Source organism: Typopeltis vanoorti, chromosome 8 (assembly GCF_054136105.1).
Source record: "Typopeltis vanoorti isolate ZY-2024b chromosome 8, IOZ_Tvanoo_1.0, whole genome shotgun sequence".
NCBI classification, from domain to species: Eukaryota; Metazoa; Arthropoda; class Arachnida; order Uropygi; family Thelyphonidae; genus Typopeltis; species Typopeltis vanoorti.
In genome coordinates this window covers 63,455,792-63,482,826 of record NC_143556.1, presented here as the reverse complement: position 1 = coordinate 63,482,826, position 27,035 = coordinate 63,455,792, and the positions used below count along the sequence as shown (strand labels likewise).

Genomic DNA, 27,035 nt, shown 5'->3' with positions numbered 1-27,035 from the left:
TATAAACTATATAAAAAATAGCATATCTCATATGAAGTTCATTCTTGTCTGTTCTAAAATTATATCTAATACCGTTAATTCTTCTATTAGCTAACTTATTCTAGAGCCGTTCCATTTTTATTGATTGGCATTTATGTCGCACAGTTAATTACTATCAACATGCCAAATGTAAAACCGATTAGCAAAATACATAAAAAGAAATCTCAAGACAGTTTTATTTTTAAATATTACAGTTTATCGTAGGACAAAGACTTCTGTTCTGTGTAGTTGAGTAGAAATTTGATCATAATCTGAGCGTATATATCTATCTAAGCCTCTTTATCTTTTTCAACAGAAGAACAAATCCCAGCCACATTTGCTTGAGAACAAATGTTAATACATTGCTTTGCGGTGTCTAGTGTCTTAATTATTCTCATCATTGACAGGATCGATCGATTCCATTCATTAAAAGCTAATATTCTATTTAGACTCGTGCAGTTTTTTAGGATGAAAAAAAAACAGAAAGATATTTTACAGTTATATTGTTTAATAACAAATCTAATTCACGTAAACTCGATAACGTTACAGTCAACGCGACAATGGAGAGTTTCGTATGGAAAACTTGCCCATGAAGGTCTGTTAGACAAAAGCGGATTAGGCCAAAGATTAGATAATTAAGAAATCCTGCTCTACGGAACAAAATTGAACTTTCAAGCAACTACAAGTCTGCGATATAGAAAGGTGTGGTAGGTGGTAAAGTTCGTTTACCACCTAAAGACATTCACAAAATATCCATTCTCATGGTGCGATTCAAACCCACAGCTGGTTCAAAAATGGATACGCCAACCGCTGGGCCAAAGATAAATTTTTGGATAAATCCATGGAATATGAGTTATAGTCCATTTTTCATGTTAGAACAATAAAAATTGTAAGTAGAGTCCATTCACATCATTGCCCCCCCTCCAAAAAAAAAAAAACTCAAAGAAACATAAAATATATAGGAGAAATGCCATTAGAGAAAAAAAATTCTTCGAACTAAAATATTTTTCTCCATCTGCAATTCCTACAATTACCCATTAACCATTTTGATGAAACACAGAAGCTTCTAAGCACTTGCTGACTTGACTTGACTTGACTACCGGAATTCAGTTACACAAAATACAGCTCATTTATCTTCAGACCGTCAGTATATAGCGAGACCAAACGATATATGATATTTCTGATTTACTTTATTAATATTTATGATTTATAAATGGCAGCCAAGAAAAGAATAAAGTATATGCCGTTTATTTAACTTGAGGATTTTTTAAACTTTTGTAAATAAAGAATTAATTAAATTTCAACATTTTTTCTATGTTGTATTTTCATTTATATGCGTCCCCCTCCCCCCGGTGCTAACTTCTTTATCATTGTTTTGTTATCTCGCCTTCCCCCACTCACACGCCATACAATATATGCAAAAACATTTGCAAATGTACTGCTCACAGAGACAGACATAGAGAGACAAAAAAAAGAGAAACTAGCTGGTCCTAGAGTGCATTCACTCAGATCTTATCTGTTGTGACCCTCTAACAGTCTTTGACCTCAGTTCACTGCACAAGCGGAAAGTCCCGTAGTGCAGATCACTTGCTACGGTCACAAGGGAAAGAAACACCTCAGACTTTTTTACGCATAGTGCTTCGAGTACTATACTGTATTCTACCACGCACGCACACACACACACACACACACACACACATGCGGTCACAAGCCTTGCCATATATACGGGTCAAGGACAAGAAATTAAGTCGAGCTTGGTGTCAACACCACTGGGCGACTTTTCTCAAACTTTTTTAGCATATTCTAATCGATGAAACCGAAGTAGACAGGCAAACCGATTTTTTTTTTCTTAACTGCAACATTTCTAGTATATAAAATTTAGTTATCAGGAATGCTTGTATAAGTTGGGAGAATAATAATAATAATAAATTGATAAATTTTTATAAATAGAAGAATATACTTCAGTCTGTTATAAGCAGAGAAATGTCCGAAACTGAATGTCTGCCTTGCTTAGAATGGAAATCGGCGTTACTAGTAACCATTAATCATGCTATTACATGGATGGGTTGGGTTAAGTGGCATAGAATTACTGACGATGTAAGTGTCATATATACTTTATGAATTATATATGTCAACTACATATGTTTGTCATCCGGCTGATCTGTCTGTTTCAAAGGAATTAAATAAATGAATAAACACGTTTCTCGTTGATAAAAATATCCTCCCACATCACTCTCACTACTCCTTAGGAAAACATGCAAAGAATTATCGTGTATTGTCGTATTTTGCTCTCTCTCTCTAATTGAATTAGCATGTGAAAATCTCTTTGTTTCAGAATGGGAATCATTAATTAAGTAAACGCTGTGTTAAAATATGAGTTGGAGTCCGATGATGAGTCAACTTTCTTGATCAAGTGATGCTCTAGTACACATTTTCCAAACTTTACATAGATGGTGACCAGTTTTTTCAGTACAATTTATATATATATATATATATATATATATATATATATATATATGTAACTGGCTGAATTACAACACTTAAACAATAATTACACATTTCTGTCGTTTGGTTTTATTTATTTTTTAACATTTATAATTTGATTTGTTCTACTGACAGTTGACATGTCTTTTTTTAATTTTTTTTTAGAAATATAAAAAATAACATTTTTTGAAATTCGACAAGTATCTCATCATTTTTTTAAATTTCTATTGGAGCACTGGAGAAACAGCATCCAGTTGGCGAGAGAAAACAAGGAGAGAGAGAGAGAGAACGGAAATATCATTATTTATCCACTTGAACCTCTGCCTTAGCAAGCCACTTAAGCGATAACAAAGTGAGAACAGCGTGTAATGATACTAAAGAGCATTTAGCGATAATGGCAGCTATGACAGTCTCAGCCTATTCACAGACATGCTATAATGACATCTTTCTCCCTCGTTATTAGTCTCGCGTGAAAGCGTGCATTTAATTTTTCTGATTAGAAAATCAATGTCTATGTGGCAGATGGATATTTCCTAAAAATGAATAAAACTGAAAGAATAAATGATCCGGAAGTATATTTCGATGTGCGAACCTCAGAAACCACAAATGTGATTCATAGACTGGACAAATAACTGTTATTATACGTGTTAATTCTAGATCTTGTTTGGCGATAAATCATAATACGATGTGTTTGTCAAAATAAACAACAAATAATTTCAATATTGAATTGTATTGAGTTGTCTGAAATGATTGCTAAAGAAATGAAATGCCCTGATGTGAGTGTATTATATTTGTTTGCCTGTTAAGTTAATAATGTGTTTTCTGTTCTGACCGGTTGGCTGTGTGTGTGTGTGTGTGTGTGTGAGAGAGAGAGAGAGAGAGAGAGATGGGGGAAATCCCTGCCACCACTTCGTATGAGACTGGCTAATTCCCCTTCACTTAAAAAGCACTTATAAAAGTTCTTTACATTATAGATGGAATTCGAATTCAAGTATATCGCTTTATTGCCTCAAATTTTCGGCAATTATTGTACGACTGCATCATTTAGGAGTAAGGAAAAAAAAATTTTTTTAAATAGTTATATATATATATATATTGTATATATGCCGTACATGTTATGCACATACATAGAAATTACATACAATGGTTGAGTGGTTAGCGTATTCGCTCTCCAACCAACAGGCTATAGATTCGAATCCCACTGTGGGCACGGATGCTTGGTATTGTCTTTAGTGGGAGATAAATTTCATTTTCCGGTGTGAGACCACTGCCCCACTTATTGGAGGCTTGAAGTGTCTAGAAAAAAGTTCCATGTTTGGGTCTCTAGAGAAAGGTTTCCGGACTATGGAAAAATAAATAAATTAAAAATACAAAATATATATACAATTGATAAAAAATATCCTTAGCCTACCCACTATACCAAATATAATTTGGTATAGTGAACATAAGAAAGAATAATTTCTTAATAATAATTTTTTGTACTACCCAAGTCAGTACAAAAAAAAAGTATATTCCATTTTTAAATATGGAGTAATACCCTTAAAGAAAATGGATTGTAAATAGATTAATTAAATTAATATCTGAATTAATTTCTAAATTAATCGGAATGACCTTGAAATAAATATCTGAGGTCAGTATGTCAGGTGGTTACAAGAACTTGAGTATACATTTCAGAAGAATTTTAAATAACAAATAAATAATTATAAGTCATTAATTAATTAATTTATTGAAAATCAAATTAATTAATTAGTTAAATTAATGTAATTAGAGTTTAAGCAAATTGAGTCGTAACGCTTTCAAGATAATTCAAGATAAACAGTTGGTTAGCACTCTGGACCACCTGGTCTCCCCATTTACAGCAATATAATAGACTTTCATGTACATACAATATTCATGCGGAGTATGGCCTTTTAAAATTTCAAAGTATTGCCTTTCACCAACTGCAATAAGATTTGTACGAATTATTTTATTTCAATATTGAAATCTAAATGATTCAATTTCACTATTTGACAATTATTACTGATTTTATATTCATATAGAATATTCCGCAAATGTACTGCATATGAAGAAACTGTGAGAGAGCCTCACCCCACCGTATTTACAGAACCTCGCCCCACAGTTAATTCAACATGAAACTTCTAGGGTTGCTAAAACAGTCTTAACTTCTGTTTGAGGGATACCACATAACTTTTTGCCAGTCTGTTCAGAGAGAGAGAGAGAGAGAGAGAGACAGAGAGATCTCAGTTATTTTTATTGTTTTTTTTTTTTCATTGCCAATTTTAGCGTAATATATATCTACTATGACCTTCTTAGTTTGTGTACATATTAGCATACTAAAAATAACGTTTTAACAAGTGCGAGCATTATGATTTACTAGTTCTTATATTACAAGGGCATATTCAGAGAGAGAGAGAGAGGAGGAGGGGGAGTATATGTATTGGGGTGCGCCCGCTAAAAAACGAAGCGCATGTCACGAGTCACAACTTTTACAGCACGAGTCTCAACACAGATGCATGTGCAGAACACACTATTCTCCTACATTTAAAAGAACTAATGAACATTTTTAAAAGTCCATTAAGAAGACTATGTATATCAGTATTATATCAATAAAAGTTTACTGATCGCTTCTTAGAATTTAAATTTGTTACAATCTGATGATAAATTTCATTCGATAGCGCGCATTTACAATTAATTTAGAATGTATTATAATTCTAAATTATTAGTTGCATTCATTTACAAATGATAATTTCGAAATAAAAATATATTAATAAATAACAGGAGAGAGATTATGTATAAATAATTACGTATTAGCAATATGCGATAATCAACTACTTTACCAATTTTTGATACTGGCATGTAATCTGATTTTAAATTACACTGCTCATAATTTAAAACAAAAAGAAGGAAATATGTATATAATAATTAGAACATGGACAGCATGTGATGATCAATGCCCAGACTTTTGATATTGAAATAAAATCTGATGATAATGTAATATTTTATTTACAATTCTCTTAAAATTATAACAATAAAAATATTAGCGACATTTATGGCAATTATTCCCGAAATTTTGAAATTAGCATACAAGCTGAGCAAATCAAATTTGGAAAATGCGTAAATGCCTCAAACAAAAGATTATGACATTTAAATTGACTTTAATGAATTACCTTCATTTGTTTCCGTTAAACTCTGTCTAGTATCGATGGCAAGGCCTGCGAGGATTAGTTTATTAGATTATTCTAGTTATTTTATGTAATCTTTACTTTATTGAATTCTGATCTCAATAGTGGATTGCATTGTTCTCTCACATACTGCCTTAAATGTCTTTCTAATTAACTTCGAAATTTTAATGGCCACTTCATATAAAAATAAGACTGATTTTAAATATATATATATATATATATAGCAATTTGTAGTATTAATATATTTATATATTTATATAAATATATTAAAACAAAATTAAAACAATATATATATATATATATATATCATTGTTACTTAATACAGAAATTATTATTTCCTGGATGTCTTCATTAAACACAAACATACTTTCAATGAAACTTATCGTCTTCTATGAGATTTCTGAAGCTGTTCAATTATTTAGTTTCAAAATAATTCTGAATATTTACTCGAGAAAAAAATATTTAGAAATAATGTAAAGGAGCCACAGATAGCAGTTCTATCTCATCTGCATTTATCAGTCTATTTCAAGTAACATTTTGAAAATCAACTCTTTAGTACTATATTTTCACAGCCTCGAATATGGCTTCCCTTTGTAGATGACGTTTTTATAGTCCTGTTGTAATTAGAGGTGGACTTACTACAATATTTAAAGAAAATGAACTCCACAGTCAAATCAAATTTTCTGTTGAAAGAATAGCAAACAACTATCTCATTTAATGGGCATATTAACACGTAATGGACACATTTAGTCTGTTGGAAACCAGTTTTGCATAATCAGCCATATTTTATGAAGTTACTAAATATAAATGGTGAAATTTGCCATCAATTTACATGTCAATACTAATTTCTGAGAAGCGATCACCGTAATATTTCACTCATAGAATCATTTATAAATAGCATCTCATTATAATGGATGTTTAAAAGTATTCATTGGCTCTTTGGAAGAATAACAGCATGCCACACATTTACAGATATGATGAGACTTTATTTGTAAACAGGTGACGAGTAATGTACATTTTGAATATATGTTTACCATTTCTTAGCTTTCTATATGAAACTGTTCTTGTAACAAGAAGCGAAATATAAGGGCCACCTCTCCCAGTCTGTGATAATATGAATCAGGTATTTTGGACCAGTCATCCATCATCAATACCCCCCCCCCCCCAATTCAACACATCTATTAGATGTAGGTGTCTGGGATTTACCTTATGTTCCAGTTCATTCAACATCGGTTGTAGGCAAGTTTTCCCATGTCATTTTCCTCAAATCATGGCACAATAACACTTGTAGTAAGACATTCTCATATTGAAATATGAGAATGTCTTACTACATGGGTCCATTCCGAAAAACTGCCACAACGTAGAAAGCATTCCATTGTTAATTCAGCAATACTGCATATTCGACAGCATTCCTCCTTCAAGGTACTATAACCTTAAGTTTCAGACGATACAATATTGAAATAGTTCTACCAAACGTCACAGTTGAAATGATGCACTCAAGCATACACCATTTCCCAGGTAATTTATTACATCAACACCTACCTATACGATTGTGAAAGATGTAGCAATTCATCTCTCTATGGTACCAACTTTCAACACTCTACTGTCAGTCATAGTGCCTTTTACACTAGTGCAAAAGGCACTGTAACTAATCCGTAGAGCCTTTTACACCAGTGTAGGCTGTGCTGTTGATTGCCAAAGTCTGGCAATCAACAGCACAGATGTGTTGAATTGAATTAAAAAAAAAAAAAAAATATATATATATATATATATATATATATATATATATATATATATATATATTTTTTTTTTTTTACTAATATATATACCTCTCCCATAGAACTTTTGAACTGCTAGTCGATCCTTTTCTCATTTTTATATTAATCTCATACACAAGAGGTCGCAAAACCAACAGTGCATTAGTGTTATGTGTGGACAAGTGGTTAAGAAAAAAAAAAGATAATTTCATGAGCAGCTGAAGGTGGTGGTCCTTTGGGGAAAGCGGTGTGCAGGAGGACAGCGTGAGGGGGGGGGGTGAACGAGAAGTTCGTTCGACAGGTTTGAAACTGGATTCCGATTTCAGAGTTTGTTAATAATGTTTGTTTGTAAAAAGACAAGCAAGCCCGTTAAGTTTGCTTGTCTTTTTGCAGACTTATTGGAAGTAGAAGAATGATGGAAGCCAGCAAAATGCCACTGAAAATACCTACAGAAAAGCATACAGTTAATACAGAACCTCAGCGAGAAATTGAATGGTGTGAATCTGAGAGAGAGAGAGCGCCATCTATTACACCAGGTATTTTCTGGATATAGTAATAGAGGCTAGGAATGACGGTGACGACAGGAATATATAGTGTTTCATTATCTTTCTCTTAACGTGTTAGGCTCAACGGCTCGAATTGAACCATTCATTTGGCATAGTGTAAACCAAATTAATGCCATGAGAGGACAGTTAATATATCTACATGATCTGCTGCGCCTATTAGATAAGTAATCTTGAGCTTTCTTTTTCTGTTGCAGAATGAAAAATCAGAGATTTTTATCCCGCGTATACACATGCACTATAATCTATACATATATGCACACACACCAATACCAATATCACACCAATGCTTTTGCGGTTTATTCACTGGGAAAAATTTGGAGACACGGTTTCTGCTTTTATTAGATTAATAAAAAAGGGTTTTCCACTTGGATACATAACTATGAATTTCCTTGAAGAGCCATTAAATAAATAAATATTCAGAAATAAATCCAGAAAAGGCGAAATAGTAAGTCCTTATATAGACAATGTAATGTTGAACATAATAAATGGGGTCAAACGTTGAAGTATGAGTTAAGGAGAACTGTAAAAGAAACGAGATTACCTGATTAGATAGTATATAAGATAAAACACTTTCAACAACAATCAATCTTAATTGTCATTCATGACATGCAATAAAAATGACTTATTTCCCTTCGAGAAAAGATTAGACAAGTGAGTGATACTGATAGCGGTAGAAAACTGACTGAAAAAAAAAATCCTAGCTTTTGTAATAGTTTCGTGGTTGGATACTTCATAGAGAGGTTTTATTAAAAATGAGCCGTGCGCATGGTCAAATGGCACGCCTACACGCAGCGTACTATGTAAGTTGTTTCTAACTACGCGCAGTACCCAATTCACAGAAGCCGCTCTGTTTAGCCGCTGCAAACGCGGACAAATCATTTGGTAGAGTTCGTTTATTGAATAACGCAGTAGCGTTAACTACGGTGCTGTAATATGCAACCATGTCAGAGTGTGTGTGTGTGTGTGTGTGTGTGTGTGTGTGTGTGTGTGTGTGTGTGTGTGTGTGTGTGTGTGTGTGTGTGTGTGTGTGTGTGTGTGTGTGTGTGTGTGTGTGTGTCAGGAGGAGGGGGGGTGAAAGAGTTCAGTAGACTCAGTGAAGGTTCTTAAAGGGAATTCAAAGACAGAAAATGAAGCCTTTGACAGGATCGCACAGAAGTTTGTTGTACATGACTGAGAAATTCCTCAAAGTGTGCATATACATAAAAGAGTATACGTGGAAAAAAGAAGTAGGAGGAGGGGATGACCTTCCTCTCCTTGTTCTCGCTTCTAAATAGCTGTTCGAAGCTAACAACAAGGATACCATCCACGATATTAAAGATGGATAAAAAGGGAAATCCTCATTCAAAAGTACATCCCCTTATCAACTGTCTGCTTACTGAATAAACATGTATCTTTAATAATTCTTTCATGTTTTACATAAAATAATTATTAAAGGCAAAGATTTCCCCAAAAAAAAAAAAAAAGTGGGAAAAAATTTGATTTATAAAAATTAAACTAAATCAGAGCCAAATTATTATTATTATTGCATAAACCACAAAATAATCATAAGTCCATCTGCAGATAGCGTACCAAGCAGTTCGTTTAAATGTGAATTGAATTTTTTTTCTTGAAAGGTAGCAATTTATCATTCAAGGTCAATGAACTTCCATTTAGCGAGAGACGCGGACGAACCACGTTTGTTTCATCAAGAATAATAAAAAATCAAGTCTAGAAGTAAATTGGGAATTACTCTAATAAAACTTTTGTCCTAATTTTCACAGTAGAGCCACTACACCAGACATGGGTAATTAAGTGATGCAAACCTAAAGGTAAGGTTAAACAATAAATGATCGGCGAATCTGTTGAAGCGTATATCAGTTTCTAGACCACCATTTCCAATTAAATGGATTTTTTTTTTATCTTTAATCAATTAAATGCTACCACTTTTTATTGCAAAGGGGGAAGATGATCATATGAAATGAAACGAGTAGTACGCTGGATAAGGAAATAAAGTAACAATAAAGTACACGTGCCTTTTCCACATTCAAAGTAAATATATGATGATGATATCAACCTACTGCATCCCACTGCTGCACAAAGACCTTTCCTATATTTCTCTCTCTCTCTCTCTCTCTCTCTCTCTCACGGCCATTCTATTTAAATGTTTCGTGCGTTCCCATGATCTCATCTCTCCACCTCATTCTTTGTATTCTACTGGATCTTAATCCTAACCTTAATACAAACTGTAGTCAGGACTCTCCATCTGTCATCTTTTATCTACATGGTCAGCTAGTTGCACTTTAATTGAATGGCATTTTGAAGAGCATCAAGTTTTGTTAACTACCTAATGTCTGATTTTTTTACTGTCTGTGCTTTTTTAATTCTTACAATACTTCTTTTCATTGCTTGTTGGCATACTATTTTTCAAAGACAAAACTAGAGTCCATATTATATGGACTCCAACAGTTTGCGATTAGTGAATCACTCTTCATCCATTTGCCCAATCACCAATAATTATTCCATAGTTTGGTTACTCTGTACTGCATTTCTAGGTCTTGTCTATTGTTGAAGGATATTATTTGTCACAGATAGTGGATATACTCCAGCACGTTTTCAGAGCTAACACCATGTAGCATGATAGGAATTTTGGGGCTACTATTCATGAATTTGGTTTTCGTAAAATTCATTTTGAGTTCTACCAGTTCGCTTGGATTAGTCAGTTCATTTATAATCTCCATTAGTTCAGTGGGATATACTAAGAAAATGTCAATATCTTCACCCAATCGAAGATTGCTTAGCTTCTTCCTGAGAGATTGATATCCGTCCTGGTCCAGTCAAGCTTCTGCACACCAGTTAAAGAGGAGCTGTAAAAAAGTCTCATCAACTGAATCAACTTGTTTAACACTTTTATTGATTGGGAAGTACTTTCTGAGAGGACAGCTGCTTGACTTTTTTCTACTTTCCTTAAAAACACCTTGGATTAGTTTGGTATATATTTAACATTTATATCAAGATATATTATACTCAGCTAGCTAGACATATATAGTGTCGATATTAGGCACATTTTGTAAAATGCGTAAAACACCTAATAGCTTCATTTTGTTCGTTCATTTAATCTGTATACGCATATAATAATGCTGCTACGACTATATAGATTCTAAAAAATAAAAATAAACAGATTCTGAAATGTTGTCGAGAAGATATTTCAGTTTTAGTTTGTTTAAATCGGATTTGCAGGGAGAAAATTAGAAAATGTTTTCGAATGACATAATGTAATTGCGGAAAGATTTGTCGTGTTTCTCATTTTAGGTTAAATCGAGCCATCTGCAAGAGAAAAATTAACAAAAACGATTCGAACATTTACAAAATCGATATGTTACATATGACGACAAATGCATTCTTTATTGTGCATGAGTCAACAGACAGAAATTATCGGAGACAATCAAATAAATTAAAAAAAAAAAGGTGTTTGGTAATAATTCCATTCTGTAGTTAAACTGTTCATTATTCCAGCTGAATGTAGAGATGCTTTAGGTGCGTTTCTCAAAATGCTTAAAACTTATTAGATTCATGCATGGATAAAAGTTTGCTTCCATGCTGTTGGATAGATGCCGGATGAGTAGGACAGCCTTTAAAGGAGATACAGAAATGAATGCTAATTCTGAAGCAAAGGTCTTAGTAAAACTTGTCAGTATATATGTTACCGGCAAAGTGTGAAAAGCAGACATTATTTTAACTGTTTTATTTTAACATTGCTTAGATTGTTGTCGTTATTTTTAATTAGATTGTTAGATTGTTACATACTTTCCCTAGGCATTATATAGAATGACAAATGCTATTTCGTCAAAGTATGAAAAAGACCTTTATTGAAAAGATGCATGTGAAAATGTAAGAAGTACAAAATGTAAGATATCGGATTTTTCTACAAAAAGAGAAAAAGACCAGTGCTGAACTACTTGTTGCTACAAGGTAGACTGGAATGACATTATGAATTGCACTTAACTGCCTTTTTCATACAAAAGCACTTCAAATTTCGGCACTTGGTCTTGCAAGTACACCTCACGAACCCTTGAACTGAGCGGAAGCGGCTTACCGGAGAGCTATTTCGTGGTCAGGAACGTCTCCAACTCTCAGTAAGTCCTTGGGACATAAAGTCAATTGTGGTCTGGCATAGAGTTGGTCCAGTTCCAAGTCGGTAAAAACCATCGTCTGTCATACTCATAACAATCGCCAGCAGATTGCGCGAGTCACTCCGTCCCTTGTCGACGTCTGGGATAGGAACTCGCGCAGTGGCCCCGAAAGGTGCAGGAGGAAATTTTTTGTCGGAATCCATTTTCATTTTTTTGGCCTGTATTTCCAGATTCAATTTAGATCGAATTTTACCTTTGACAGTATTCTGAATATTGAAGCAAAGAGTACACAAAATATTAACATCATAACCTTCTATTTTCTCGCTTCCATCGTCTTTACTCTAATGTCCATAGGCGGCATGAACGTTTCAGGTTAGGTTAGGTTAGGAAGTGCTCTGGCTCTCTGTTTCAGGCGAGCGTCGAAAGTCACGTGACTCGCCTTGCGACATTAAAAGTCACTGCCGGGAGTATTTTATACTTTGCCTTTTAGCATGATATAGAATGCCTAGGAAATGTTCTTTTCTTTTATAATATTCTTTTAATATTCTTGTACCTAGTTTTGCCATCAAAATGATCCGATCAAACCCAAAATTCCATTCATTGACCAAATTTTAGCGGGCATGTCAAATACAAAAGTTAATGAATAAAACAAATTCAATAGGCTCAACGAATTTTGGGAAACATAGAGTAGCTAAAAACAGCACTCAGTTCACTGCTGTTCAATACTGAATGACGTCATCAAAAAAGAAGGCTATTGCGAAAGCACCTTTTTATGATAAGCTAGACTATTCAATGAAATACATATAACACAATCGTGACAAACATTCCTTATTATATTATTATTTTTATTATTATTAATCCGGTGTCTTCAAGGAATCTAAGACTCATCGTGCTAAGTTCAAAAACGTTTTTAACCTGTTCTCATTAAACGGGACTTCATAAAAAAATTAATCTCTGTATAATTTCCAAGGATAAAGTGAAGCTAAAATAAAGGGATTTTTCATTGCACGCAAATGGACAATTATAAACGATACAATTTTGTAGTAAATGGAATGAAAAATAATATGGTTGACATTTAAGCCATTATATTCGATCACCCTTGGTAACGTTAAGTTTGTGGGTAGTAATATATTGTTAAAAGGATGCATTTATTTTTTTTTTTTACATCACGCTTTTTTTTCTTCGTCAGACTAATATGGGTGAAATAAATGATACGTGGAGTATTACAAATTCAAAATTTTTACAAATTTTGAATTTGTAAAAAATCACCATATTTGCTTAAAAGATTTTTTGTCCAGTGTATTTAATATACTGTATACGAATAACATAATCTTTCTTTATGAACAGTCACTTGGCTTCAAGAAAGGCCAAAGTTTTTTTTTTTTTTCGAGTTACTTCAAAGCAAGCTTATACTAAATAAGATAAGTTATATTCTTATTTACGATGAGAAATGCATCGTTCTGTCTTCCTTAAAAGTTGTAATAACGGCCTACTATTAGCCAAGTCTATCTCTTCCTAACGTGCAGATTGGAATATTCCAAATATACTACTTTCTTCCACTCTCGACTTCTATATTCTTGAATTTATTTTCGAGCTTTTATTCTTTATCAACATCCTATTGCTCGTTGCTGACTGAAAATTCTCGCACATCCACGACTATCAAATATTAATTTTATCCTTTCGTGAAGAATACTGACGTCGGCTGAATATAAGCATCGCTGTTTATCTCAAGTTCTTTAATATTTATAGTTCGATTTTTGAACCAAAAATTAGTGTTTTTTGAGGAGATACAATACTAAGTTTCCAAAAAATATCTTTTAAATGCAATATTTTTCAAACAATTCTATTGATAATTTCCTCACCTAACGGTTGTTCACAACTCAAAGACTGTGTATGCGCTACATCCAATTCTAATCAGCAGGTATTATCAAAAATGGGGACAGTTCAGCGAGAAAAAAAAAGACCACAACAACAACTCTGGTTTGCAATATTCGAGTCAGTAATTCGTGTACAACGAGAATTTAGACGAATCTTTTTTAGCTTAAATTAACCCTAACCTATTTGATAATAAAGGTATCAAGCAGTAGTATAATCAGTTTAAAGAAACTAGCAATGATGTGAAACGTACATCCACCGGAAGCACGAGAAACAGTTGAGCGAGTTGGTGAGTTAGGGATCTGAAGTCATGTGACCATGCATGTTTGAAGTAGGGAGTTCCTCGGCCTACTGTTTATAGACGATATAAGTTCTATAAGATGTAGATCATTGAGCTTGTCACTGAAAGTGATATCGATAATCTGATTTGAATTCGCTATGATTATGGATGAAAGAAATAGACAATTTCCTCAAGCAACATTTCCAGGTTTCTAGTTATATATAGATCCTGAAAGAAACTGTGTGTGTGTGTGTGTGTGTGTGTGTGTGTGTGTGTGTGTGTGTGTGTGTGTGTGTGTGTGTGTGTGTGTGTGTGTGTGTGTGTGTGTACGCGCACTTACAAATTAGCATTAGACCGACTTTTTGTTGTTTTTCAGAGAGTAAAATAAACAGTAGCTTTTCATGATAGAAAATACACGACGGATGTCGTGTTATCCTAATATCATGTTCCAGCTAAACTGGTTAACCCCGATTTTGGGGATTACTTTGCAATATTGGATTACTTTGGATACCCATTTTCGGAATATGTGGTTGGAGAAAAAAGGACAGATTTCCTGATCATTTTATAGTTCTAATCCAATACCTGTAGATTTTTCCTACTTATGAGTTCACGCAAAGGATAAAATGCACACATCGAAGTGACTTCGTTACAATACTTAAAATATAAAATTTGATATTTTGTTACCATACGAACTACAAATATTAACAATAAAGGGATGAGGTACAGATTGTATGTTTACTTTTTTGTGTATTTTTCCTTATGATCTTGTGCTTACGACAGGTTGTACATTTATAGCATCCAGGAACTCTATTTTACACATTAATTAAAAGTATTTTTCAAGCCATATCGAGCTCAGTTGGTATCAACAGCAACCTTTGGTTAGAAAGACCCTGGTCAGAATCCTGTCTAGAGTGCGAAGAACATTTTAAGGGAGATGAATTAGCCGGCCTCTTGCGGGTTGAAGGGTTTTTCTTCCTTGAAACTCACGTTTTCATTCCACGAAACAACCAACCGTCAGAAGAACACACGCAATATATAGACATAATACATGGCCTCATAGTCAAAGCTGCTTCCGCCGTAATTCTGCACAGCTATAACTACCAACTATCCAGTTATTTCAGGCCTCTCATGAAGCGATAACAAACCAATTACCTGACATAGGGATTTTACATCTCAACATGAGTCATGTGTCCACGACTTCGAAGAATTAGTATTTAAATTATTGAATCTCTACTTTCGATATATTGAGGAAATTGTCTCAACAGTGTGTAATTCCAAACATCAGCGAAGTCTTCAGATAGCATTTGACCTGCATGAGGATATTCTGAAAAATGCCCCCCCCCAAAAAAAATGAAAGAAATTCGCGCACTCCTTATCTTGAACACAGAATACAGAAGAAACTTAACCTCATTTCTTTGTACAATGCTTATGTTTAGAATTTTTCCACTGTAATTGCCATCATTGACTTGCGCCCTTGTATTTTTTTTTTATGTTGCTCCCATTCACTCTAGAAATCAAACGAAATTTTTTTCAAATCACTTCAGGTCTCCAATAAGTAGAGAGAGAGAGAGATATGATCTCACTTCACTTCCCTCCTAGCGTTTATAAAATATTCATGCACAAGGTGGGATTCAAATCCACAGCCTGGAGAGCAGACCTGCTGTCCACTTGGCCAACTAAAGTTTCTCTCTCTCTTTCTTCCTCCCTCACCCACCCACCCACCCACCCAAGGTTGTAAATCTATGCCCTTTAGTGTCATGCAATGGGTGGACTAATTTTTTAACGTGTTTAATATATTTCATTTCATGCATAATCTAAAAATCCTGCTCTAGAGATCAAACATGAAGCTTTTTCAAATCACTTCAGGTCTCCATTAAGCAGGTAGTTCGTATGTGTATAGATCTCCACAAAATAATGATAGTGTTTTAAAAGCTGAACTGTTCGCATATTCAAAGTTTTCTGTGCATGCGCGCCTATCCTACTCTGATTACTAAATATCAAAATGGTAACAGTTCAACCATCCACCCACCCAGACAAAATGGATGAAATATACCGACTTCTTTATGATTTTTCAAGAATAACATACTAGTGATTTTCTGTCTTTCATCATTCAATTCGTCTTCTTGGCTTTAATCCTTTAAGAAAAAAAAGCTGTGCTTATGGTATGCAAAATGTGGGTCAGTCGTCCTGTGCAACGAGAATGTAAGCGAATATCCCCGGCTAATCCATCAGATGATAAATGAATCAAGCGATGATGTAATTAGTTATAAGAAACTGTTAATAGTGAGAAACTTAAATTACAGGACTCTCTTGAGAACTCCTCAAGATATGGATAGAAAAGGACTAATTTCCTTATCATTAGATTTTTTTCCTGCGGGTAAAGGATCACGCATACATATCAAAAATGATTTCATCACAATTCGTCTGCGTATAATAATAAAAATATAAACAAAAAATACTTTACAGATTTTCAGTTTTCGATAAATATTTAAATTACTGACATAGGTCTGTAGAAATCTCTGTAATTATCAATAATATATGTTTGTCACATCACCGATTTTCAGTTTTCGTTTACAGGAATGTATGTTTGTTTGTTTGTTTTTTTTTCAATGCGCATTTTATTCTTTAAAAATATAACAATTATACACTATACAATGCAATCATAAAATTTATTATTTTGGCGTCCAGTACGTAATTATAATTTAAAATTGTAATTTTAAAACTTTAAAATCATTTAAGCATATAAAATTATTACATTACATTAAAAATAAGCAATTTAAATTAAACTACTATACTGCGCTTATCATGATATTCGTCATGCGCATTAAAAGTCCTGTTCATCAGACTTTGTTTTTTTAAGTACTTTTATGGAATAATGTTAAACAGCATTTTATTGAAAAACCTGATACAATGTTTCATGAACAATCATATTACTTTATAATTTTGCATTTCTGATATCACTGTCATCATCAAATGTTTTGTTCCACGCCTTTCTTGCAAGCGTCAGCATAATGTCAATTCAGTTTGGCACGCCTCATTTATAGGCTATAATTAAAGCAACTAAATAGCATATCTTCTGTGATATTTTCTTTTAGTTCATTGCCTTCATAACTTATTCTATTTGGTACACGTCTAAAAAATTATTCCATTTTGTTTCTCTTCTTTTTCTAGTTACCATTTTCCTCTAAATAAAATCTTTTCTCCTTCCGTGTTATCTCTCTAGATTATCTAAAATTTCAAATGTATCTATTCTTAAATTTAGCTACCTTTCCCTTCCAAGAAGAGGAATATGATTAATATATTCTTATAACAAGCTATTATATTTGTAAAATGCTGCTAGTCTTACCTCGTCCTCACCACACCACCTCCTGTTTAGGAGAAAATGGATTCAGTAGTAGGTTTACGCAGACGTAAAAACTCAAGATATCCTCCTTTTCGAGAAGTCACGCAACGTTTTAAGACAGTCTAACAAAACTCAAAATATTAATATTAATAATTTTCTGGACCTGTTCTTTTTAAAATCTGATTAAAACCTAGCACATTGTTTCTCATCTTCAAACTACCGGGAGACTTTTAAAAAAAAAAAACCCTTATTGTCTCAGGAATTCTTTATTATGTGATAGTAGTAATATCCTGTAACAGTGAATGAATGAACACGTAATTATTCTTCTGCTGAGTTTTGAGCATATATCTCAAAAAAAAAAAAGAAAGAAAAAAAAGAAAGAAAGAAAGAAAAAGAAAAAGTTTGTATTTAAGATATCGTTATTTGGGACAAATGTGGTTCGTAATATAACTTACACAAACTGTAAATATGTTGGCATTATGCCAACGTTAAAATGAAGATGGCCTTCAAAAGTACAGATATCAAAAAATGAGCATCAAGACACGTGGGCGCATGGTGCGTGACAGTGTCATTTTTTCCCACCTTTATTACGAGAATTTTATGTTTTTGTTGTTCTTCGTTTTACCTTCGTTTGAAGCGGAGACTGACAGTTATAAATGTTGCTGCAAAAGCCGTCAGTTTCGTGTTGCAAGAAGCCGAGCCTTGAGACACACACACACGTCCGAAACTCACTGTCTTGCTAAGAGTGGTGTAGGTTACCAGCGAGTGCAGTCTGGCGGAACTATCAAAAGTCAAGCGGACATGGTGCGATGTTATCGGCAGAGCACTGGCAAGTACAGGTTTTCTCGCAACCCTGATTAACGCTCAAGTAACCTCGACCCAAGACTTTTAATACGTGTTGAGGGGAGATCACAAAGGGGGAAGGACGCGGGAACAGGGTCGTGACCGTGCTTCTATTAAAGAGAGAGAGAGAGAGAGAGAGGAACTTAATTGTTTCGTATAGCAATAAGAATTTCTGACAGCTGAACTTGACGAACAACCCTAGTACGCCGAGGGGGCGTTTCCGTGAAGTTCTTTCCGCCAATACAGCTACTTGCAAGTAAACTGATATAGCTTGAAGGTTCTGAAGTTTCCAGAACCTTGGAATAAGGGTTCTGTAGATTCTTATCAAACAGAAAAATCGTAGAGGAGGTTTCGTTTTTGAAATGAGACAGCAATGTTATAGAACTATGTTTAAAAGCAGCAAGACACAAAGTATCTTCCTTATTTATTATTATTAGTAATACAATATCTTTGCGAACAAGTCGTGATGGTGAGTTGTAGTAGTGTCATTCTAAGTGTACGCATGATCATTCTAAGTGTACGCACTGAAATATGAATTAACAGAAGCTTGTTACACTACAATTCGGAACAGCACTTTTCGGTAAAAGTTCCATCCTCAGCATTTATTCATCATTTGGATAGGTTATTATTTTGAAGAATGCTATCTTGAGATAGAGAAAATATTTCTATCCAGTAGGTATATGATGCAATAAAAAATGTTATTCTTTAAGACAAGACATTCCTAGTAACATTGTTCACTATAAAAAGGAGGTATTGTTTGCATTTCCCTGAAGGTTATTTATTTCTAGGTCGGCCACAGATAGCGCCATCACGCACAGGAAGGTGTAATTTACTACACCTGACAGTTGCGCTGACGACTTGATTCAGTACAGTCATAACCTCGCCATATGGGCGAAAGCATGGCTACAAGCACGCCGCGGGACAACCATTCACGATGTCAGATTAAGTCGGTTATCTGGAAGATGAGGAATGAAATACAAGCTCTGTGATGAGTGACTGCATTTTAAAATACTTGTCCTGAGAACACAAACGCACAAAATCCTCCTTTCTTCCTGGTTTAGATGATCAAGTTCTCTTTTTCAATTTTTTTGCGTCCTTTATTCATCCTTATTCTTTCATCATTTTTGGTCTTTTCATCTTTCATTTATTTTTGCCATTTCTTAGGTAATTTTCATTGGTTTTCAGCAGTGTTTTATTCATCCTATTCTTTCTTACTGCTCTAAATTTATTTTTCAAAATTTTAATAATTTTGGTACTGTGTTTTTCCATTTTCTTTTATTTCCATATTTCATTCCATATTGTAATATTACAATGTCGAAAACAATTTTCATATGAAGACGATGCTACTCAATACTTTACGATATTTTCTCTAAGTTATTAATTTTTATTCATTTTAAAAGTTTTGTCACACACTTCAATTTGCTTTATAAACACTAACCTTCTGTAAATCATATAAAGTACGTATCATAATCATTATTGTAAGGGACACCATTCACTATCAAAATAATCGATCCTAGAGTTTTTGCCTTATGAACTGTTGAGATACAATTACCTTTCATTATTATTATTATAGGGCTTTCACAAAGGAGACTCGTGGTTTGAAAACAGCATAAAACTACGAATTATCAAATTTCAAACTTTCTACTACAAATTACTATCAAATGCGTTCGAGGTCGGTTTTACATTTGCGAGGGAAAGCTTTATTTACAGATAGACTTATTATTATTTTTTAACATAACATGTTATTGATCAAACAGATCAATAACAAATTATTGATCTGTTTGATCGTGGTAAATGAGATACTCATTACAGATAAACTTATATCACACCATCCTCATGAGTTACTGAAAGTCACCCCTTTCCTAACTCTATTAAAGGCACAGGTTGCAGACGTCACTACATATTTTCAACTCAAATAGTAAGGAATGAACATCGCCTATTTGTTCTAACTCTCCTATACATTATCCTTTTTTTTATTACATCTTCCAGAAGAGCATAGTTCGACCATGTGTAACAAACTCCAACGTCTGTCTTATACACTATGTTGACAAAAGTATCTCGACGCTTAGTTGTGCTCAAAAAATGCTTTTTAATTACATTTCTAGTACCAAATGAGACTACCTTTGGCCTGAATGACAGTAACTACCCTTCGGGGCATGCTTTCAACCAATTTCTGATACATCTGACCAGGAATATTCTTCCATTCCTTGCGCAAAGTAACCTCACTGCTGATACCGACGACTGCCGCTGCAGCTTGGAACGAATTCGGCGTTCTAATTTATCCCAAAGATGTTCGATGGGATTGAGGTCTGCACTCTAAGCCGGAGAGTCCAACACTTCAACGTTGTTTTGTGGAAACCAGTCTCGGGCACGCAGTGCAATATGCTATGGAGTACTGTCATGCTAAAACATGCAAGGTACTTTCACTGCCAAAGTACTTTCACTGAGTCGGAAACATCAAGTTGTCCAGGATATCTAAACAGCCATCAGACGTTATGTTTTTAGGCGCGTCCACCAATGAACCAAGCTCCATCCCCTTTAACACCCCCATACTATTACTGAGCTTCCACCAAACTTGAAAGTTGGAATGATGCAGTCCTGCTGGAACCGTTCCCCGAATAATCTCCAAATCAAAGCACCACCATCAGAGTGAAACGTTTGGAAGCGTGATTCGTTGCTCCACAGAACCCGTTTCCAATCATCTACTGGCCAGGAACGGTGTGAAAGACACCAGCCTTCAACGCCATTTGGAATTGAGAGTGGGATATGTGTGGCTTGTTCACAGCAGCTCTGCCATGGTAACCTAAGGCATGCAGTTTCTCTGCAGACAGTTCTAGTGCTAACAAATGTCCCTGCAGCATTTTTTAAGTTGACTACGAGGTCTGCCGCTGATGGCGTGCGGGACGCTCGAACATTCCGAGATAGAGCTCGTCGAACTTGGTCATTTCGAGTCGGTGGCCTTCCAGGGCGTTTTCCTGCTGTGGTAGCACCATCAACTTTCTATCTACGAATGACAAAAGCAACGGGGAATTTCGGTATACTGAGATGGGTAGCAATGCCACGCACAGAAAGACCACTGATGTGACACCCAACCACCATCCCACATTGGAAGTCTGTCAGTTCAGCTGAACGTGGTATCTTGACATCGAGTACAGTCCAAAACATGCAGCACATCTCACCTTTTGCTATCAGAGTTACGCAGACACTCCCTTAATATTTGTATGTGGTAGGATCCGAAAATTGCATGACATGTAAGGTGTTCAAATACTTTTGTCAACATAGTGTATATGCGCTGAAATAAAATCTCCAATCCGTCTCCTGTTGGATAATTATATTTAACCACAAATTTTCAAAACTTTGATACCCTCGTCGCACTTTCTGAATATCTCAACATTTCTCTGGATATCCATTGAAAAATCCGAAAAACCGAGTCTTAATCCAATAATGGCCTTACCAGAGACTGTATAATGGTATCATAACTTCCTTTCTCCTACATAAGAAGTTTTTTCGCTAATATTTTGTATAATTTTGACTATAAAAGTGGTATGGATGCTTCTGCCTTAATCCAAAACAAGCAAACAAACAAAAAGCCTATCTACTGGCATCCATCAGTGACATATACAATACGCAAAATATGGGATAATTAATTTATATGGCAGCCAATGTGAGATTTTCTAACTTTTATCATATTGTAAGTTTGAATTTTGGATTTATAATTAAATCCAAATATTATGTGCATGAAGACCATTATTCATGAGACCAGTAATCAACATACCGAACAACTATTTAGTCAATAACACTTTTCACTGACATTTCCATGAGATTATCCTGCAACAGATTTTAATTTTGATCTTGGGATTTCATAAATGAATCAATCCCTACAAGCTTAAACCCAAAACTAGCATAAAAAATGCTGTATTGTAGGTTCAATTGGCTCTCAATTTGACTGAGTTCGCCGAACTATTACAGCCACATTTAGTATTCAACATTTTTATGATACTATTTAAATATTTATTTATTTTTGCTTACGCTACTAAGAGAGTTTATTAGAAAAATGGTGATCAGGAAATGTTCACAGAACTTTCATATGCGTTATTGCTAATATTTATATACAATAATATCGAATATTATCGAACACATGGAATATGTATAATATCGAATAATATAGAATAATTATAATATCAAATATTATTGAATAATATCGAATATTTATAACTCTATTATTTATTACCAATCATTTATATGAATAAGAAATTAACATAGTTAATTTCACTTTTGTCGAATTCTGACTCTGCTTGAAAAGGTTTAGAAAATGTCCTTTGCATTCTTGATTATATTTGAATGTAGGTTTTCCAAAAAAAAAAAAAAAGAGAAAGTAATTCTTCTGACTATGTCAATGGAAGCATCACTTTGCTGCCAAGACACATGCAAAGAAAAATAACTATTAATATACAGACTACCAGAAAATCGTCTGAAATTACGGCAGTAATCCAGCTACAGTTTGTTATCATTTTCTATAAAAAGTAGTAATTTATAATTGTCAGTAATAACTGAATACACCCAGCATTTGAAAAAAGAGTTCAATGAATATAAGTCTTTTTTTTTTTTTCCTGAAAGTACACTTACGAGGCGGAATATAAGGTACATAACTCAGCAGAAATTCCACTAAAATCTGCCTCGATCGCTGTTTTCATAAGCCTAATGTTTTGTCCTTCTACGTGGATGATGTCGTTTATTATGCCATATAAGAAGAAACTGCAGAGTCAAGCCGGATTGAACGTGTGTGGATATTCGGTTAGACTTCGACGACTCATCCATTTATCAATGGCAATCACTCAGAGATAAGGTGTCTTGTAGGAAATAAATCGTTCATATGTCTTTATTCGTCGACAGTTGAAACAATCTATCCGAAGAACCCTGATATAGGGTTATGCTATGGCAGTTCAAAAATCGAACTACACTCAAATCAAACAATGAAATCAATAGTTCAAACAGTTTTTATTATCAACTCCATAAACGAAAAGTTGTAAAATTCATCAGTGACAAGTAGTCAAAGAGAATTAAAGGAACTTGTTAATATGTTTCTTGAACAGTTGTGGGTTGCAGTCTAGTGTGAGGAAGAACAACAGTAGACGGAACGAAAGAGAAGGGCGAGAAACTGTCGATAGGTTTGAAGCTGAAATGTGTATGGCTGTGGCCAGTAGCTGCTCGTTGTTTAAAAGAAAGTGGGAGGAATGATAGCGGTCATTATGATAAATTTAGGCAGATTTCAGATTTTTATATAGGTATATCAGCTGTGTAAGTGATAAGTAGATGAAGAAGGAAACTGTCTTTTTCCTTGACACCAAGTTTAGAGAATAAATAGACAATGGATGTAACGTTTGTGCTGCGAAAAGAATGAAGAGAAAAGTGTTGAGGGCATTGTTTATGGAAGATCTTTCAGCTTCAAAGGTTTGAGCACTATAAGATTTGTCGAATGAAGAAGTGGAATGCAGTGAGTGTACTTCTCATCAACACAAAAAAGGAGAGGAGTTGAGGTTACTGAAAGAAGGTCATTTACGTATACTCCAGCACTGGTGAGAAATCTGAGAAGAGGAAAAACAATCTACCATGACGGACAGCAAACAGCCAGAGAGGAAATAATAAGTGACCCAATTGCAAACGATAAAGGCAAATCATAAAATTCTAGTTGAATAAGTAGGCCTCTATGCCATACAAGATGAAATTCCCTTGAAATGTTTCTAAACCAGAAAATTTCTCTTGACTTTTTTTCTCCCCTCCATAGCTTATGTAAACATGTAGAGCGGCAGATCTATATTGGTAGTCACTCATTAATTAGTGGATCTCTCAGTAGTAAAGAAGTTGACTGTTGATTATCGTATCCATTATTTTCCATTGGAAGATCGTTTACTGTATTACTTTTATTACTATTTTTTATTTATTATGTATTGTTTTAATTTTTATTTTGAGATGGGCTGCATGATAATAATTATCGGCTAAGAAAATGTTTTACTTAGAGCATATCTTCTAGAAATCCAATTACGTGAGTATTCTTTCAAGTTTCGTGTATACGAGATATTCAATTGCGCCTATCTAATAAATTACATATTTTAATGAACCGGAACGCAGACTTTATTTGATTACATATATATATATATATATATATCCAAGTATTACCATTTTACTGATTTAATCTGTTTTCAATCCAATAATTTCTTCCCATGGATTCCATTTTCTAGTTTCATAAGTCAATTCATTTAAGACGGTATGTCTAGCTGATTTTATATTAAAATAATTTAATTTCGATATATGAATTTTTTTTTCGCATTGTTTTTAGTGATTTAGATGCTTATATTAGAGAGAGCTGGTCCGAACTAGACTGGATGAGCTTCTTGATATATACATTCTATCCAGGCCACCTATATTACTGCACTTCGATATATTTACTTTCGTAAATTTTAGTTATTTTTAACACTTTGCTACTTTGAATGATATTATTATTATTATTATTTGGATATATTCAGTTCGTGCTCTTTAAAATTTAAAGTAATACTATTCTAAATATTCACAAATCGTTTTCTAATGTAGTTAATAAAATCAACTATTAAAATAAACCAGCCTTAAACAAGCATATAAAATCTGACTATTAAATATATGAAAATATTTCCGAGAAAGCATTTTGAGAAGAAAATATCATTAGTGTCGCAGATCTAAAGGTGTAGAAAAATATTGCACGTGAGAGGAAATTCTACGCTGATATTGGGATCACTAATTATTGCTTCCTGTTTTGTTCTACCGGTTTCTTCCCCTTTGGTTTCCGGACTTTAATGCTTTCCGTACCGAGTCTTTGAATGCATGCATGTGTCCATCATATTCTTTGTTTTATTGTATCGATCTTCATGAGTACAATCGTTACAATGAAGCAAAGAATAATTATTTAGAAAGATTTTTACATATTGGAAGAGTTGCAAATAGACGTATAACGCATTTTCATGTGAATATTATATTGTGTTTTCTCCATGGACAGTTACATAGCATTTGCTGAATCATTCTTATACCAAATCTGATACCAAGTTATAATATTATTTCATTAGTTCAGTGATTGGAATACCAAATACATTACTGTTTGTTAAATATAATTAAAAAGTGTTAAACATAATGTAATTAAGAAACTTAAATCAAATTCTGTTATTTTAATTAAATATAGTTAAAAAACAGAATTTGATTTTTCTGTACTTGACAGATATTTTAAGATAACATGAGGTAAATATTCCTAAATATATTCAAGCGTATGAAAATAAGTCATCAATAAGTCTTTATATTTAACACACTTTCATTAGAGTTTCTATTTTTTATTTTTTTTCTTAAATGTGAAATTACATATTTTTTTAAAAAGTTATCTACTTTATATATATATATATTTTTTCTTCTTATATATATATATATATATATATATATATATATATATATATATCAGCCATCCAAAACCTACTCATCACAACCTTAAGTACCCTGGAGTATATAAATTGTGGTGTGATTGCAATATCCCATACTTTGGTCAAACTAACAAATCTATTGAACAACGCATAGAAGAGCATAAGAGAGACATCTCATACAAAAGATCTCATGCAACTGCTTTATCCAGTCATGTTCTTTTTTCAAATAATCCTAATGATGACCAACAAAGCCACTCTGTATGCTGGAATAGATCAGAAAATATTTTTCGCTGTGAAGATGAGTTTGAAAGAAAAATCGTAGAATCACGGGAAATCCTACTGAACCCGGTCCACTTAAATAATAATTTAAGTTATAACATCCCAGATAGCCATGCTGCAGTTATTCAATATTGGCGTTCACGTGAACTTGCACGCACAATTGCAACAAACAATGGCACGCCAGTTGGAACAACTTGAAAAATACAACGTTTTTATGTATCGATTATGTGAGGCAATTTGTACCTGTAATTTCCAGTTTGTTTATTTAAATAATTCAATGTTTATTAGTATTCCTTTCCTTTATAAATACCTGAAGAAGGCTGCTATATGCCGAAACTAGTAGTATTTATCATTAAAATCTTTATATGTTATCTCGGTCTTGGAGTCATTAAATCTATTTTTTGAAATGTATAACAACCGAGTAAAAACTAATCGCCACATATATATATATATATATATATATATATATATATATATATATATATATATATATATATATATATATATATATATATATATATATATATATATATATATTTCTTCTTATTAATTATATTCGTACTTCTTATAATAGCATAGCCTCTAACTAACTAACTAAGCATTTGGAAATAATATTTTTTTTTTGAAATTTTTGACATATTAGTAATTGTGCAATAATTTAAATTATAACAAAAAGAATTGGAACATTAAAAATATCACCGCAAAATATAATAACTTTTAACTTAAAAACAGATCTGTGTTAGTTGATATGGATTCCTCAAACAAAACTGTGAAGTATATCTATTTCTCGAAAAAATAATCGACATCTACTAAAATAATCCATTTAATATCCCCATTAGCAATTTTACTAGTGCAAATTAAAT

At 33.5% G+C, this 27,035-nt stretch overlaps 1 protein-coding gene across 1 annotated transcript in view; it reads left to right on the top strand.

Moving 5' to 3' along the window:
* LOC150104052 (LIM/homeobox protein Lhx9-like) overlaps positions 1 to 27,035 on the top strand; it is a 67,889-nt gene that overhangs the window by 5,073 nt on the left and 35,781 nt on the right. The window lies entirely within an intron of this gene.